General features: G+C 46.5%; 1 protein-coding gene across 1 annotated transcript in view; it reads right to left on the minus strand.

Moving 5' to 3' along the window:
* LOC112224754 (thyroid hormone receptor alpha-like) overlaps positions 1–16,349 on the minus strand; it is a 197,796-nt gene that overhangs the window by 113,315 nt on the left and 68,132 nt on the right. Inside the window, exon 3 of the mRNA XM_042305904.1 lies at positions 14,481–14,555. The gene's annotated coding sequence lies outside the window, so the exon portion shown is untranslated. The remainder of the gene's footprint in view (positions 1–14,480; positions 14,556–16,349) is intronic.

A 16,349-nucleotide genomic window follows, 5' to 3' on the forward strand; every position in this document is an offset into this window, starting at 1 on the left:
CGTCCGGCGGTCGACGTCACCGGCTTTTCTAGCCGCCACCTATCTACGTTTCTTTTTTTTTCATTTGTTTTGTCTTGATTGTACACACCTGGTTTCCATTCCGTTATAATTCATTCCCTATTTAACTCTCTGGTTCCCACATGGTTTTGTGCGTGTTTGTTCTTTGTTAAGTGGTCAATCTTTTGTGCAGAGCTGGAATATTTTTCCCTGTATGGAATTAGTTTGTGATTTATTCGAGTAAAGTAAGTTTTTACTCAGTTTTGTGTCCTGCGCCTGACTCCATCCTACCCGCTGCACACTGACACTTGACAACGGGTTGGTTGTTTAGCGACAAAACCGACGAGTGCGCCACTATGGGGCAAAACAGACGGGGCTGGCTTAGATTGTTGATATGTAAGCTATATTTCGTCTCCAATGTTTATTTTTTCTTTATCCATGGAGCGACGCACAAGCGGTGCACAATTGGCCTAGCGTCGTCTAGGTTAGGGAGGGTTTGGCCGATTGGGATATCGTTGTCTCATCGCACACTAGCGACTCAGAGCGCAGTGCACGCTGACCAGGTCGCTAGGTGTACGGTGTTTCCTCTGACACATTGGTGCGGCTGGCTTCCGGGTTGGATGCGCACTGTGTTAAGAAGCAGTGTGGCTTGGTTGGGTTGTGTTTCGGCGAACGCATGGCACCTCGAACTTCGTCTCTCCCGAGCCCGTACGGGAGTTGTAGTGATGAGACAGTAACTACTAACAATTGGATACCATAAAAAGGGGGTAAACAAGACACGGTATCAAGAACAAGATAAAACCAGCTGAAACGAGCCAGCTACGATTCACCACGTCAGCATCTTGTCATTGTTGCTAGATATCTGGCCATCCAGAATAACAACTGCCTTCTGTCTCATTGAAGCGTGCGCATTGTTTTCATGACATTGTCAGCTAACCCGTCTATGACAGGGGTGACCAGCCCTCTTCCTGAAGAGCTACTGTCGGCAGGCTGGAGATCCTGCTCTGTTCTAACACACCTGGTTCATCTAATCAAGTAAAAGCCTGCACAGACACAAGCACACACACACACACACCAGAGGAGGCTGGTGAGGTGACCTATAGGAGGATGGGCACATTGTAATGGCTGGAACGGGCAGCACTACTATAGTTCCTTCCACCAGCCTCCTCTGATCCGCCACTGGAAGGCCAGTGTACACACAGTAAACCACAGAGGAACCCAAAGCCAAACACGCAGGGGAACTAGTTGGACAGATAAATGTTTGTAGACAAACATCCCCGGCTACACAGCAGTTCACTGAGGTCATATGTATTACACTCCAGCACTAACACACTGTAGCATACGAGGCAGAAGAAGAACTGGCTGTAGCCTACCTACAACACGAGTCCTCCAATTACTTTACACACCGCATTGCCATGGTGATATTTGCTGGTTAGGAGCAGAAGCTCGACCAATTTGTAAATAAAATGCAGCGTTTCACAGTGACCTACCATACGATATTTCAGGTATATTAAAGCCTTGTACAAGTCCACCTGCTGTTTCAACACTTTTCTATAACATGGGGTCACTGTGGAGCAGTGCAGAACGACAAGATGGCAGGGTCTCTATCAGCTAACGACCTTGATCTACATTGCCTGAGTGCCAGCTGCCATGGGCCCTGTATAGGTCTGCACGTTCGCACATACAGTCCCACGGGTGACTCTATAGCAATGAGGCTGTCGCTGCCAAGTCAACAGTAAAATGCCACTTGTTCAACACCAGGCCTTTGCGGTGTTTCGTTTTCCCCGGTTGGAATGTTCTCCAATGTCTTTACGGAAAAAGTCAGCTGCTTGCCTTAATACCAGGCCTGACGCATAAATCAGTAGGAGTATTTCCCTTTGCCCAAAGACTGTACACATAGACAGTTCTAAGTCATATAAAGTATAGGCTATAGTTCATCATGTAGATTAAATCACACATCCAGTCTGCTTGCCTGCCTGTCTGTGTCACGATTCCTACCGAAGGTGGCTCCCCTTCCTGTTCGGGTGGCGCTCAGCAGTTGTCGTCACCATCCTACTAGCTGCCACTGATCCTTTTTCCCCTTTCTGTTTATTGGTTTCACCTGTTTGTGTTTTAGGCTGATTAGTTTGGCTTTATTTACCAGTAGGCCCGCCTGCTCTTTGTGCGGGATTGTTTTGTGTAACTTGTGTGCACGTCTGTGGGTTACGTGTTTCCCATTTCGTGGGGTTGGCTTATGTTCGCCGTTTTGTGCATTAAATATAGCACTACCCTGAACTCTCTGCTTCCTGCGCCTGACTTCTCACCCACTACACCCAGTACGTTACAGAATCCCGCACCTTGTAATGGAGTCAGCAGGAGCAGCTGCCAACCCCCTCCCATCGATGGAGGAACGTGTCCTCCATCATACCACCATCCTCCATCGGATAGGATCGGCGATGGTTCAGATGATGGAGAGAATGAACCGATGGGAGAGGAGTGGTCTCCTCTCTTCACCTCCGGTTCCTCCGACGAATCCACCTCTCCTCCCTCCGCATCCGGCGCTCTCCGTCTTGCGCTCCCGAGGGATAATGATGGAGCGGCGGCTGGGTGCCAGGTGTTTTTGCTCCAACTTGAACTGTACCTGGCTACCGTGAGGCCAACTCCCTCGGGGGAGGAGAGTGTGAGTGTCCTCGTCTCCTGCCTGACGGGTTGTGCTCTGGAGTGGGCCAACGACGTCTGGAATGGCCCAGACTCGGCGAAGAAGCACTACCCAGAATTGAGCGACTGTTCCATCTTAGGCAGGAGAAGAGGAGCGCGCAGGATTTCACATTGGCGTTCCGGACCTTGGCCGCTGGGGCTGGATGGAACGACAGGGCCCTGATGGACCACTACCGGTGTAGTCTCCGGAAGGACGTCCGCAGGGAGCTAGCGTGTCGGGATGCCGCTCTCTCCCTTGACGAACTAATAGACATCTCTATCCGGCTGGACAATCTGCTGGCTAGGAGTTAGGGGGGGCCGTGCCGAGAGGTACCGGAGGAGGAGGCTCCTCCTGCACCAGCTGTGGTCGGAGAGGACACACGGCCGATCGGTGCTGGGGGAGCCCGTCTGGTAGTCGAGAGGGCAGACGGAACACTTCTCGGTCACCCCAGGTGAGTCAGCACCAAACTCACCCAGAACCCCCTGTTGGTCACATGTTTGTATCGATTTTGTTTCTTGACTTTTCTCACTCTTCCCAGCATAAGGCGCTAGTCGATTCAGGCGCAGCTGGGAACTTTATGGATCGTGGACTCGCCATCAAACTGGCTATTCCGCTAGTGCCGATAAACCCACCTTTCCCCGTGCACTCCCTTGATAGCCGGCCATTAGGGTCAGGGTTGGTCAGGGAGGCCACGGTTCCACTGGACATGGTAACGCATGGGAATCATAAGGAGCGGATTAGTCTCTTCATTATCGATTCACCTGCGTTTCCAGTGGTGCTGGAGGTTCCCTGGCTGGCTAGTCACAATCCTAGGATTTCGTGGAGACAGGGGCTTCTCCAGGGGTGGTCAGAGGAGTGTTCAGGAAAGGGTGTATGGGAGTTTCCATCTGTGCCACGTTGGTGGAGTGTCCAGACCAGGTTTCCACTGTGCGCATTCCTCCTGAATATGCCGATTTGGCTATCGCTTTCTGTAAGAAGAGGGCAACTAAATTACCACCTCATCGACAGGGGGATTGTGCGATAAATCTCCAGGTAAACGCTGCGCTTCCCAAGAGTCACGTGTACCCATTGTCCCAGGAGGAGACGTTGGCTATGGAGACATACATCACGGAATCTCTGGGACAGGGGTACATTCGGCCCTCTATTTCACCCGTCTCCTCGAGGTTTTTTTTTGTGAAGAAAAAGGAGGGAGGTCTGCATCCGTGCATTGATTAAAGAGGTCTAAATGCCATCACGGTGGGGTTTAGTTACCCATTACCTCTCATCGTTACGGCGGTGGAATCATTTCACGGAGCACGGTTTTTCACAAAACTGGACCTCAGGAGCGCGTATAATCTGATGCGTATTCGGGATGGAGATGAGTGGAAAAACGCATTTAGTACCACATCGGGTCATTATGAGTACCTCGTCATGCCGTATGGGTTAAAGAATGCTCCAGCCGTCTTTCAATCCTTTGTAGACGAGATTCTCAGGGACCTGCACGGGCAGGGCGTAGTTGTCTATATCGATGATATTCCGCGCCACGCATGTGTCTCTGGTGCGCAAGGTGCTTGGTAGACAGCTGGAGCATGACCTATACCTCAAGGCTGAGAAATGTGTGTTCGGGGGCGGTGCGTTTGCTGACAGAGCCTTCAATAGGTTGAAGGCGCTGTTCACCGATGCACCCGTGTTGGCGCACCCGGACTCCTCTTTAGCATTCATAGTGGAGGTGGACGCACCCGAGGCTGGGGTGGGTGCCGTGCTATCACAGCGCTCGGGTACACCACCAAAACTCCGCCCCTGCGCGTTCTTTTCAAGGAAGCTCAGTCCGGCGGAGCGAAACTATGATGTGGGGGACCGGGAGTTGTTAGCAGTGGTAAAGGCCCTGAGGGTGTGGAGACACCGGCTTGAGGGGGCTAGGCACCCTTTACTCATCTGGACCGACCAACAGAATCTGGAGTATATCCGGGCAGCTAGGAGACTGAATCCGCATCAGGCAAGGTGGGCCATGTTCTTCACCCGATTCAGGTTCACTTTGTCTTATAGACCAGGCTCCCTGAACACGAAGGCCGACGCACTGTCCCGTCTCTATGACACGGAGGATCGGCCCACCGATCCTACTCCCATCCTTCCAGCCCCTAGGCTGGTGGCACCAGTGGTATATGGGAGGTGGACTCGGACTTCGAGCGGGCGTTACGGGCGGAACATGCGCCTCCTCAGTGTCCGGCTGGACGTAAGTACGTGCCACTTGGTGTTCATGACCAACTGATTCGGTGGGCTCACACACTACCCTCTTCGGGTCATCCTGGTGTGGCGTGGACAGTGCGGGGTCACAGGGGGAAGTTGTGATGGTCCACCTTGGCTAGGGACGTTAGGTTTTATGTCTCTTCCTGTTCGGTGTGCGCCCAGAGTAAGGCTCCTAGGCACCTTCCTAGAGGGAAGTTACAGCCCCTCCCCGTTCCACAACGGCCATGGTCTCACTTGTCAGTGGATTTTCTGACCGATCTCCCCCTGTCTCAGGGGAACACTACGGTCTTGGTTGTTGTGGATCGGTTTTCTAAGTCCTGCCGTCTCCTCCCGTTGCCCGGTCTCCCTACAGCCCTACAGACTGTGGAGGTGCTATTTAGGCTGATTAGTCTGGCTTTATTTACCAGTAGGCCAGCCTGCTCTTTGTGCGGGATTGTTTTGTGTAACTTGTGTGCAAGTCTGTGGGTTACGTGTTTCCTATTTCGTGGGTTTTGCTAGACAGTCGTGGGTTTTGCTGGACAGTTTAAGTCCCCGTGTTTGGGGCATTTGTTTTGTTGTGCGCCCTGTGTTTTCGTGGGGTTGGCTTATGTTCGCAGTTTTGTGCATTCAATATAGCACTACCCTGAACTCTCTGCTTCCTGCCCCTGACTTCTCACCCACTACATTACAGTCTGTTATAACAGGATTCCTTATTTTGTGGATGTATTATTCGCCCAGCACCTGTATACATTTTGGAATGGACTTTATTTGAATAATAAATCCTAACAGATGATCTATCAAAGAATGATCTCAATCGTTTACATTTTGCACCAATCCTGCTGCTGACAGAGTTCACATCCCGTCAGCACTCAAGGAGAGTGTGCGTGTCTGTGTGACGCGACGGTGTGTGTGCGATGCGTGTGTACGAGTGTAGGCCTAAGCGGGTGTGCACGACACACGCGTGCGATGCATGTGAATGAATGTAAGTGTGCGTGTGTGCAAACACTGCAGACTGTGTCGGCAGAAGCCTTGCTGCACCAGGCGAGATTCACGAGGTGTTAGCCTGTAACCCAGCAATGGGACTCTGGGGGCTGAAGCCTGCGCCTCAACCTAACACCCCCCTCCCAACCCTAAACACACACCACACCCTTCACTAAACCCGTTAACCCCAAAAGCGAGAGCTCATGATGTCTGTAACACCAATATAGCCCCCCCTGTCCTCTACCCTCATCCTTCAGGCAAAACACACATTCTAAAATATCCTCCAGCTCTCTGTTTTCTCTCTCAAATGACCAAGTAGCTCCTCCTACAGGGCAGTGGATAATGCATCTTGCTTTCGACGCCTTCGGTTTACTTTTCGGAAGAAATTCTCATCGAGGCTTTTTGAAGAGGCCGATAGTCACCCCTAAGTCTAATGTAACGGAGTCACCCGAAATTGTAGAAAACAGTTCAAGATATACAAAGAGTTATTTTACTGGCGTCCACTTGCCACATCCATCAAACAGGCAGATTGCATTTACACGTACATTGTAGTCACTTAGCAGACACTCTTATCCAGAGCGATTTATAGTTAGTGCATTCATCTTAAGATAGCTAGGTGGGACAACCACATATCTCAGTCATAGTAAGTACATTTTTACCTAAAAAAGTAGCTATAAGCAAAGTCAGTGCTAGTAGGGGAGAAAAAAGTCAAGTGCAAGTGTTAGTTCACAAAAGGCTTTAAAACATATATATATATTTTATGACCTTACTTCAAATGGCCAAACCCATCTGTAGGTGCAGCATTACTGTAAGTGCAGAGGTAAACACGAGGCGCCAATTTAAAGCAGACTAAAAAGCAAACCATTCACCTTTAGTCCCACCGCCATCTCTGACCAAAATGGCCATTCTAATGCTATCCATGCCAAAACTGACTCAATGTCTCAACCACAGCTGCCTCCTCCCCTCCCCACTGACTTCACCATCCCTCCTAGATGTGGACAAACAGAGTTTGCTGAAAGCTTTTCTGTACTACGCCGTTGCAGTCATTGTGAGGTATTTCCCTCCCAACATCTGTCCAACAACCCTCAGCTCAGTGTTTCGCTTGGGCGGCATTCTCTTTTTCTGTTGTTTCCTAATGCGTTCAGATTTAGGCAAGGATTACCCTGGGATTAAAAACTTCCATCCATTTCTCCCTCTCTCTCCCATTCACCCAGCAAGAGAGGACAGGATATTAAAAGGAGAGCAAATATAAATTCAAATCACGGAGAGAAAAGTACACATAACAGGAATGTCCAACGTCTATTTATGAACTGAACCCCAGCATGCATTATACTCCTAAACTGGCCTGCCTGTTTTTTTTTGCCACGATGCCACCTCCTACAGTATTGGGACACACACTGAAAGTCTTAAATCCAACGAGAGCTAAAAGAAACATACATACAGTGCCTACAGAAAGTCTAAACACCCTAAATGTTCACCTTTTGTTGCCTTATAGCCTGGATATAAAATGCATTAAAATTGTTATTTTCCCCCATTGATTTACACATCCTACCCCACAACTTCGAAGTAAAAATGTTTTATTTTTTTATTTATCTATAAAAATATTCAAATTAAATAGCTTGGTTAGATAAGCGTCCACCCCCCTTGTAATAGTGATCCTATATTAGCTCAGGTGCAACCAATCACCTTCAAAATCACACACCAAGTTAATTGGCCTCCACCTGTGTTAAATTGCAGTGATTCACATGATGTCAAGATACATTCAGCAGTTCCTGTAGGTTACTTCTGCTGGGTAGTGAATTGCAAAGCAAACACTCAACCATGAGCACCAAAGATATTTATTTTTTAAACACTCCAGGACAAAGTTGTGGGAAGGCACAAGTCTGGCATGTATTGTAGGGTGGCAAGAAGGAAGCCATTACTCAAGAAAGCCCACCTTGAATCTGAATTTTAAAAAACACTGTAGCCATGTGGCCAATAGTGTTGTGGAACTTTTTGGCCTAAATGCAAAGTGTTATGTTTGGTGCAAACCCAACACACCACACCATCCCTACTGTGAAGCATGGTGGTGGTGGCAGCATCATGTTATGGGGACGTTTCAGTTATATTTCACTTATCAGGATAGAAAGGAATATGAATGGAGAAATGTACAGAAAAGTCCTTGAGGAAAACCTGCTGCCCTCTGCAAGAAACTAGAACGGAAGATCAACGGAAGATCAAATTTCAGCATGACAACGACCCGAAGCACACAGCCAAAGCTACAGTGAAATGGCTAAGGAATAAAAAGATACATGTCCTGAACAAAAATAGAAACGCAACATGCAACAATTTCAAATATTGTTACAGTTCATTTAAGGAAATCAGTCAAATGAAATTAATGAATTAGACCCTAATCTAAGCCATAGGTGGGCCTGGGAGGGCAAAGGCCTAGCCACTTGGGAGCCAGGCCCAGCCTATCAGAATAAGTTATTCCAGGTAAAGGGGCTTTATTACAGATAGAAATACGCCTCAGCACATTTCGAAAACAAAACGTTTATTCTTTCAGTGAAATACTCTTAAGTCTAAATATTGCTGTTACATTGCACAACTTCAATGTTATGTCACAATTATGTCAAATTATGTCAAATTAATTACGGTCTTTGTTAGGAAGAAATGGTGTTTGCAATGAGCCCAAACTGCTGCATATACCCTGACTCTGCTTGCATTGTACGCAAGAGAAGTGACACAATTTCCCTAGTTAATATTGCCTGCTAACATTAATTTATGTTAACTACATATGCAGGTTTAAAAATATATACTTGTGTATTGATTTTAAGAAAGGAATTGATGTTTATGGTTAGGTACATTTGTGCAACGTTTGTGCTTTTTTTCGCGAATGCACTTTTGATAATAGGGATCGGCATTCCGTTAACGGGACAGTTGTAAATCAAGCAGCGCGTTCTGTCAAGATCACATTTTTTATCGAAACAACAAATGCCTGTACATATAAGTGTCTTATATCGACTGAAAGCTTAAGTTATTTTTAATATAACTGCACTGTGCAATTTACAGTAGCTATTACTGTGAAAAAAATGCCATGCTATTGTTTGAGGAGAGCTCCGAACAACAAAACACTTTTTCACATTCATATGTATTCCTCAGAGATCCTAGAAGGTAACAAGACTTCACTATTTCATTAGGGGTGTTGTATATCCTATAGGACACCATATTTGGTCAGAGAGCAACGTCTTCATGGCACACCGATGACGCGGGCGGCCATCACTTGAAGGACTGTAATCTTTGTCAAATAAGGACCAATTGGGGTCAAACAAAGCTAGCCAAAGGGCTGGCTTTACGGGAGTATCCAGAAACCCCATCTCGGTCGCAAAATGTAGGCGCTAACCTTTTGCGACAGCATGCCTTTTCCTTTTGGACACAAGAATATTCAGAGTTAATCAAGTCATGAAAACTGGTTGTTTTGCAAATGTTGAACTTATAATATGGATACGGATACTTGGAAAGCTAAATCAAAGTCCAAGAATACAGATTTGACGATATTCTTGCAGAAAAATGGAATATGAATGAGAATGTCTCCTTCACGATTTGCCCAAATGTACAGTGCCTTGCGAAAGTATTCGGCCCCCTTGAACTTTGCGACCTTTTGCCACATTTCAGGCTTCAAACATAAAGATATAAAACTGTATTTTTTTGTGAAGAATCAACAACAGGTGGGACACAATCATGAAGTGGAACGACATTTATTGGATATTTCCAACTTTTTTAACAAATGAAAAACTGGGCGTGCAAAATTATTCAGCCCCTTTACTTTCAGTGCAGCAAACTCTCTCCAGAAGTTCAGTGAGGATCTCTGAATGATCCAATGTTGACCTAAATGACTAATGATGATAAATACAATCCACCTGTGTGTAATCAAGTCTCCGTATAAATGCACCTGCACTGTGATAGTCTCAGAGGTCCGTTAAAAGCGCAGAGAGCATCATGAAGAACAAGGAACACACCAGGCAGGTCCGAGATCAAATCAAATCAAATCAAATCAAATTTTATTTGTCACATACACATGGTTAGCAGATGTTAATGCGAGTGTAGCGAAATGCTTGTGCTTCTAGTTCCGACAATGCAGTAATAACGAGCAAGTAATCTAACTAACAATTCCAAAAAAAAAAACTGTCTTATACACAGTGTAAGGGGATAAAGAATATGTACATAAGGATATATGAATGAGTGATGGTACAGAGCAGCATAGGCAAGATACAGTAGATGATATCGAGTACAGTATATACATATGAGATAAGTATGTAAACCAAGTGGCATAGTTAAAGTGGCTAGTGATACATGTATTACATAAGGATGCAGTCGATGATATAGAGTACAGTATCAACGTATGCATATGAGATGAACAATGTAGGGTAAGTAACATTATATAAGGTAGCATTGTTTAAAGTGGCTAGTGATATATTTACATAATTTCCCATCAATTCCCATGATTAAAGTGGCTGGAGTAGAGTCAGTGTCATTGACAGTGTGTTGGCAGTAGCCACTCAATGTTAGTGGTGGCTGTTTAACAGTCTGATGGCCTTGAGATAGAAGCTGTTTTTCAGTCTCTCGGTCCCAGCTTTGATGCACCTGTACTGACCTCGCCTTCTGGATGACAGCGGGGTGAACAGGCAGTGGCTCGGGTGGTTGATGTCCTTGATGATCTTTATGGCCTTCCTGTAGCATCGGGTGGTGTAGGTGTCCTGGAGGGCAGGTAGTTTGCCCCGGTGATGCGTTGTGCAGACCTCACTACCCTCTGGAGAGCCTTACGGTTGAGGGCGGTGCAGTTGCCATACCAGGCGGTGATACAGCCCGCCAGGATGCTCTCGATTGTGCATCTGTAGAAGTTTGTGAGTGCTTTTGGTGACAAGCCGAATTTCTTCAGCCTCCTGAGGTTGAAGAGGCGCTGCTGCGCCTTCCTCACGATGCTGTCTGTGTGAGTGGACCAATTCAGTTTGTCTGTGATGTGTATGCCGAGGAACTTAAAACTTGCTACCCTCTCCACTACTGTTCCATCGATGTGGATGGGGGTGTTCCCTCTGCTGTTTCCTGAAGTCCACAATCATCTCCTTAGTTTTGTTGACGTTGAGTGTGAGGTTATTTTCCTGACACCACACTCCGAGGGCCCTCACCTCCTCCCTGTAGGCCGTCTCGTCGTTGTTGGTAATCAAGCCTACCACTGTTGTGTCGTCCGCAAACTTGATGATTGAGTTGGAGGCGTGCATGGCCACGCTGTCGTGGGTGAACAGGGAGTACAGGAGGGGACTCAGTACGCACCCTTGTGGGGCCCCAGTGTTGAGGATCAGCGGGGAGGAGATGTTGTTGCCTACCCTCACCACCTGGGGGCGGCCCGTCAGGAAGTCCAGTACCCAGTTGCACAGGGCGGGGTCGAGACCCAGGGTCTCGAGCTTGATGACGAGCTTGGAGGGTACTATGGTGTTGAATGCCGAGCTGTAGTCGATGAACAGCATTCTCACATAGGTATTCCTCTTGTCCAGATGGGTTAGGGCAGTGTGCAGTGTGGTTGAGATTGCATCGTCTGTGGACCTATTTGGGCGGTAAGCAAATTGGAGTGGGTCAAGGGTGTCAGGTAGGGTGGAGGTGATATGGTCCTTGACTAGTCTCTCAAAGCACTTCATGATGACGGATGTGAGTGCTACGGGGCGGTAGTCGTTTAGCTCAGTTACCTTAGCTTTCTTGGGAACAGGAACAATGGTGGCCCTCTTGAAGCATGTGGGAACAGCAGACTGGTATAGGGATTGGTTGAATATGTCCGTAAACACACCGGCCAGCTGGTCTGCGCATGCTCTGAGGGCGCGGCTGGGGATGCTGTTGTGAAGAAGTTTAAAGCCGGATTTGGATACAAAAAGATTTCCCAAGCTTTAAACATCCCAAGGAGCACTGTGCAAGCGATAATATTGAAATGGAAGGAGTATCAGACCACTGCAAATCTACCAAGACCTGGCCGTCCCTCTAAGCTTTCAGCTCATACAAGGAGAAGACTGATCAGAGGTGCAGCCAAGAGGCCCATGATCACTCTGGATGAACTGCAGAGATCTACAGCTGAGGTGGGAGACTCTGTCCATAGGACAATAATCAGTCGTATATTGCACAAATCTGGCCTTTATGGAAGAGTGGCAAGAAGAAAGCCATTTCTTAAAGATATCCATAAAAAGTGTTGTTTAAAGTTTGCCACAAGCCACCTGGGAGACACACCAAACACGTGGAAGAAGGTGCTCTGGTCAGATGAAACCAAAATTGAACTTTTTGGCAACAATGCAAAACGTTATGTTTGGCGTAAAAGCAACACAGCTCATCACCCTGAACACATCATCCCCACTGTCAAACATGGTGGTGGCAGCATCATGGTTTGGGCCTGCTTTTCTTCAGCAGGGACAGGGAAGATGGTTCAAATTGATGGGAAGATGGATGGAGCCAAATACAGGACCATTCTGGAAGAAAACCTGATGGAGTCTGCAAAAGACCTGAGACTGGGACGGAGATTTGTCTTCCAACAAGACAATGATCCAAAAAACAAAGCAAAATCTACAATGGAATGGTTCAAAAATAAACATATCCAGGTGTTAGAATGGCCAAGTCAAAGTCCAGACCTGAATCCAATCGAGAATCTGTGGAAAGAACTGAAAACTGATGTTCACAAATGCTCTCCATCCAACCTCACTGAGCTCGAGCTGTTTTGCAAGGAGGAATGGGAAAAAAATGTCAGTCTCTCGATGTGCAAAACTGATAGAGACATACCCCAAGCGACTTACAGCTGTAATCGCAGCAAAAGGTGGCGCTACAAAGTATTAACTTAAGGAGGCTGAATAATTTTGCACGCCCAATTTTTCAGTTTTTGATTTGTTAAAAAAGTTTGAAATATCCAATAAATGTCGTTCCACTTCATGATTGTGTCCCACTTGTTGTTGATTCTTCAAAAAAATACAGTTTTATATCTTTATGTTTGAAGCCTGAAATGTGGCAAAAGGTCGCAAAGTTCAAGGGGGCCGAATACTTTCGCAAGGCACTGTATCTGGGGATTCACACTAAAAGTATTGGTTTTTCACTCCTTTTTAAAGTTATCCATCTGAAACTTTGCACATACACTGCTGACGTCTTGTGGACACTATCGGAATTACAACCAGAGTGATGGCTATAACTATGACCTTTCTCTTGCATTTCAAAGATGGTGGTAGAGAAAGACTGGTTAGTTTTTTCTTTGTATTTTCTTCTACCAGATCTATTGTGTTATATTCTCTACATTCAATTCACATTTCTACAAAGTTCAAAGTGTGTCCTTTCAAATGGTACCAAGAATATGCATATCCTTGCTTCAGTGCCTGAGCTAAAGGCAGATAGATTTGGGTATGTCATTTAGGTGAAAATTGAAAAAAAAGGGGGCTATTAAATCATCACCTGTTTGGCGAAGTAGGCTGTGATTCGATGATAAATTAACAGGCACCGCATTGATTATATGCAACGCAGAACAAGCTAGTTAACCTAGTAATATCATCAACCATGTGTAGTTAGCAAGTGATTATGTGAAGATCGATTAATTAGGGCCGATTTCAATCTGCCATGCCGATTAATCGGACGACCTCTACATAAAACTGCACATTTTAGAGTGGCCTTTAATTGTCCCCCAGCACAAGGTGCACCTGTGTAATGATCGTGTTGTTTAATCAGGTTCTTGAAATGCCACACCTGTCAGGTGGATGGATTACCTTGGCAAAAGGAGAAATGCTCGTTTGCAGAGATGTAAACAAATTTGTGCACCAAATTTTTTGAGAACTGAGCTTTTTGTGCTGGGATCTTTTATTCCAGCTCATGGAACCCACACTTTACATGTTGCATTTTTGTTCAGTGTGTTTTTTTCAATAAAAAAAATGTCCCCTTAAAACTGTGGAGTATGGTGTGTAGATAAGTGGGGGGAAAATCCTTATATAAATACATTAAACTCTAAGGCACTGACACAATGTGAAAAAAGTTTAAGGGGGCGTAGACTTTTTATTGGCACTATTGGCTAACCTCCTAGACAGGGTATTTAGACTTATGTATCCATGAACACCACAGTATCATATTATTCCACAAAATGTTCCATATTCCAGTGAGTGGGAGAAAGGGGGTCTGAGCCGAGCAGACACACAAGGCCCCCGGCTTAGGGAAACACCATGGAATGTGCCTCTTGGATTTCCTACATTGGACTGGCGGGAGGCAGGATATGTTACCGTTAATATCAGGACCCTGACTTTAACGCCACTCTGCAAACACACATCATTTTGGAGAGAGAGAGAGATGGATGGATGGAGGAAAGAAATCTAACAAGGAGCGCATCCATATTTCCACAGTAGGACGAAGGCAGCATAAAAACCCTATTTGGGAATTCTTGGCATCTGATCAGTGGGAGTCGATACATCACCCTGCAGACGGGGCTATAAGTTACCCTGCCTGAGTGAGTGAGATAGAGAAAGGAGAGAGAGAATGTGTGTGCATATATATATATATATATATGTGTGTGTGCATACAGTCCACAGACATGCTACATATAGCTAGCTATAAGGAGAGAGAAGCAGGCAGCAGAACCTACCAGTGTCCTGTTGTGTGTGGTGGCTAATGACTTCCCCAGGCCTTTAGTATGTTCTGTGGGATGATGGCTTCTGCCCTGTGAGAAATAAACAGGAGATTGTTCAGAGGTGGGGCGAGGAGGAGAGGAGGCACAGTAAAGTTGTAAGGGGGAAAATAGAAGCATATGGAAAACAAACAGTGCAAGGCAGTACAAAGACCATCAGCAATAGCACCACCCACCAACGCTACCCTCCCTCTCTTTAGGTGGTGGACAAGCCTGGCTAGTGAGCTAGCTAGCCGGGGGCCTGGGGTCTCAGATCTGGATTCTGTACATGTCTGGGACTGAATCTGATGACGTAGTCAGCTCTTGTATACCCCTGGCTTCTGTTATTGTAGACCCCTGGCTCTCACGGCGTCGTTTGCTTTACTCTTAATTGGGCTACATGGGTCTCTGAGAGGAGGAAGGAGGTGAAAAAAGAGAGGAGAAGAAGAAATGGGTACAAAGTGGAAACTGTTCCAAGGTTCACGGGGAGGAAGAAGCTGTTAATGTGATTACGGTCCCATCGGAAGGGAAGTGCCGGAGGAGGGCGTGTGTGCCGGTGTGTGTGTGTGTGTGTGTGGAGAAAAGGGTCAAGATGCCGCTACAAGCCCCATAAAATTGTGGGTGGGGGTCCCTCCCTCAAAGCAAGAGTAGATACAGCTCACAGAAAGTTGGCCCTGTGGAGATGTGATGGAGGGGGTGGGATGTTAGTGGTGGGGGGTCTGTGCTCGACATGCCTAATTTGTGCCTGATTAGACAGGGTCAGGGGTCGGGAGCTATGTTTGCTCAGAGGACCTCATGGGCTTGGAAACAGAGACCCAGGGGCAGGTGGAGGGTGGTTTGTGTATCTGTGTGTGTGGGTGTGGTTGGTGGTGGTGGGGGTGTAGTTAAGGAATAGGTATCAGACGTTCCGTGAAGAGAGACTCGCTGAGAATAACTCCACTATGTGCTCATGACGAGGCGAGTGAGCAAGCAGTACATGGGAACAGGGTGTGAGAGAAGGCTGGGTCAAATACTTGTACCCCTCTGTGGGGTATCCATCCCAGCAGTCATGTTACAACAACTGACGGATGGAGTAGGCAAGGGAGGAAACACAGGGGGGAAAAAGCAGGCCGAAAAGGAGGAAAAGCTGGAGGGCAGAGTCGAGGTCGAGGACTGCATGTATTCTGATTTTAAAAAACAGGCTTCAAAAGTCAAGTCTCAGGTGCTTTACCTTCAGAGTGAGATGCCCGGTGCCAACTTCACTATTCTCGCCTCAGCCCCACGAAAGGATTGTCGTTGTCAGAATGAACTTCCACTAATCATTAATCATCCATTTAAAAGCGCGTCTTGGCAGAAATACACAGTGCATTTGGAAAGTATTCAGACCACTTGACGTGTTCCACATTTTTGCTACGTTACAGCCTAATTCTAAAATGGATTAAATAAATTTTAAAAATCCTCCGCAATCAACACACAATACTCCACAATAAAAGTGCGCACATGTTTTTAGAAATGTTTGCAAATGTATTCAAAATTTTAAAAAATACATAAGTATTCAGACCTTTACTATGAGACTCAAAACTGAGCACATCTGCATCCAGTTTCCATTGATCATTCTTGAGAGGTTTCTTGAACTTGATGGGAATCCACCTGTGGTAAATTAAATTGATTGGACATGATTTGGAAAGGCACACACCTGTCTATGTAAGGTCCCACAGTTGACAGTGCATGTCAGAGCAAAAACCAAGCCACGAGGTCAAAGGAATTGTCCGTAGAGCTCCGAGACAGGATTGTGTCGAGGAAAAGGTCTGGGTAAGGGTACCAAAACATTTCTGCAGCATTGAAGGTCCCCAAGAACACAGTGGCTTC

Source organism: Oncorhynchus tshawytscha, linkage group LG25 (assembly GCF_018296145.1).
Source record: "Oncorhynchus tshawytscha isolate Ot180627B linkage group LG25, Otsh_v2.0, whole genome shotgun sequence".
Taxonomy (NCBI): domain Eukaryota; kingdom Metazoa; phylum Chordata; class Actinopteri; order Salmoniformes; family Salmonidae; genus Oncorhynchus; species Oncorhynchus tshawytscha.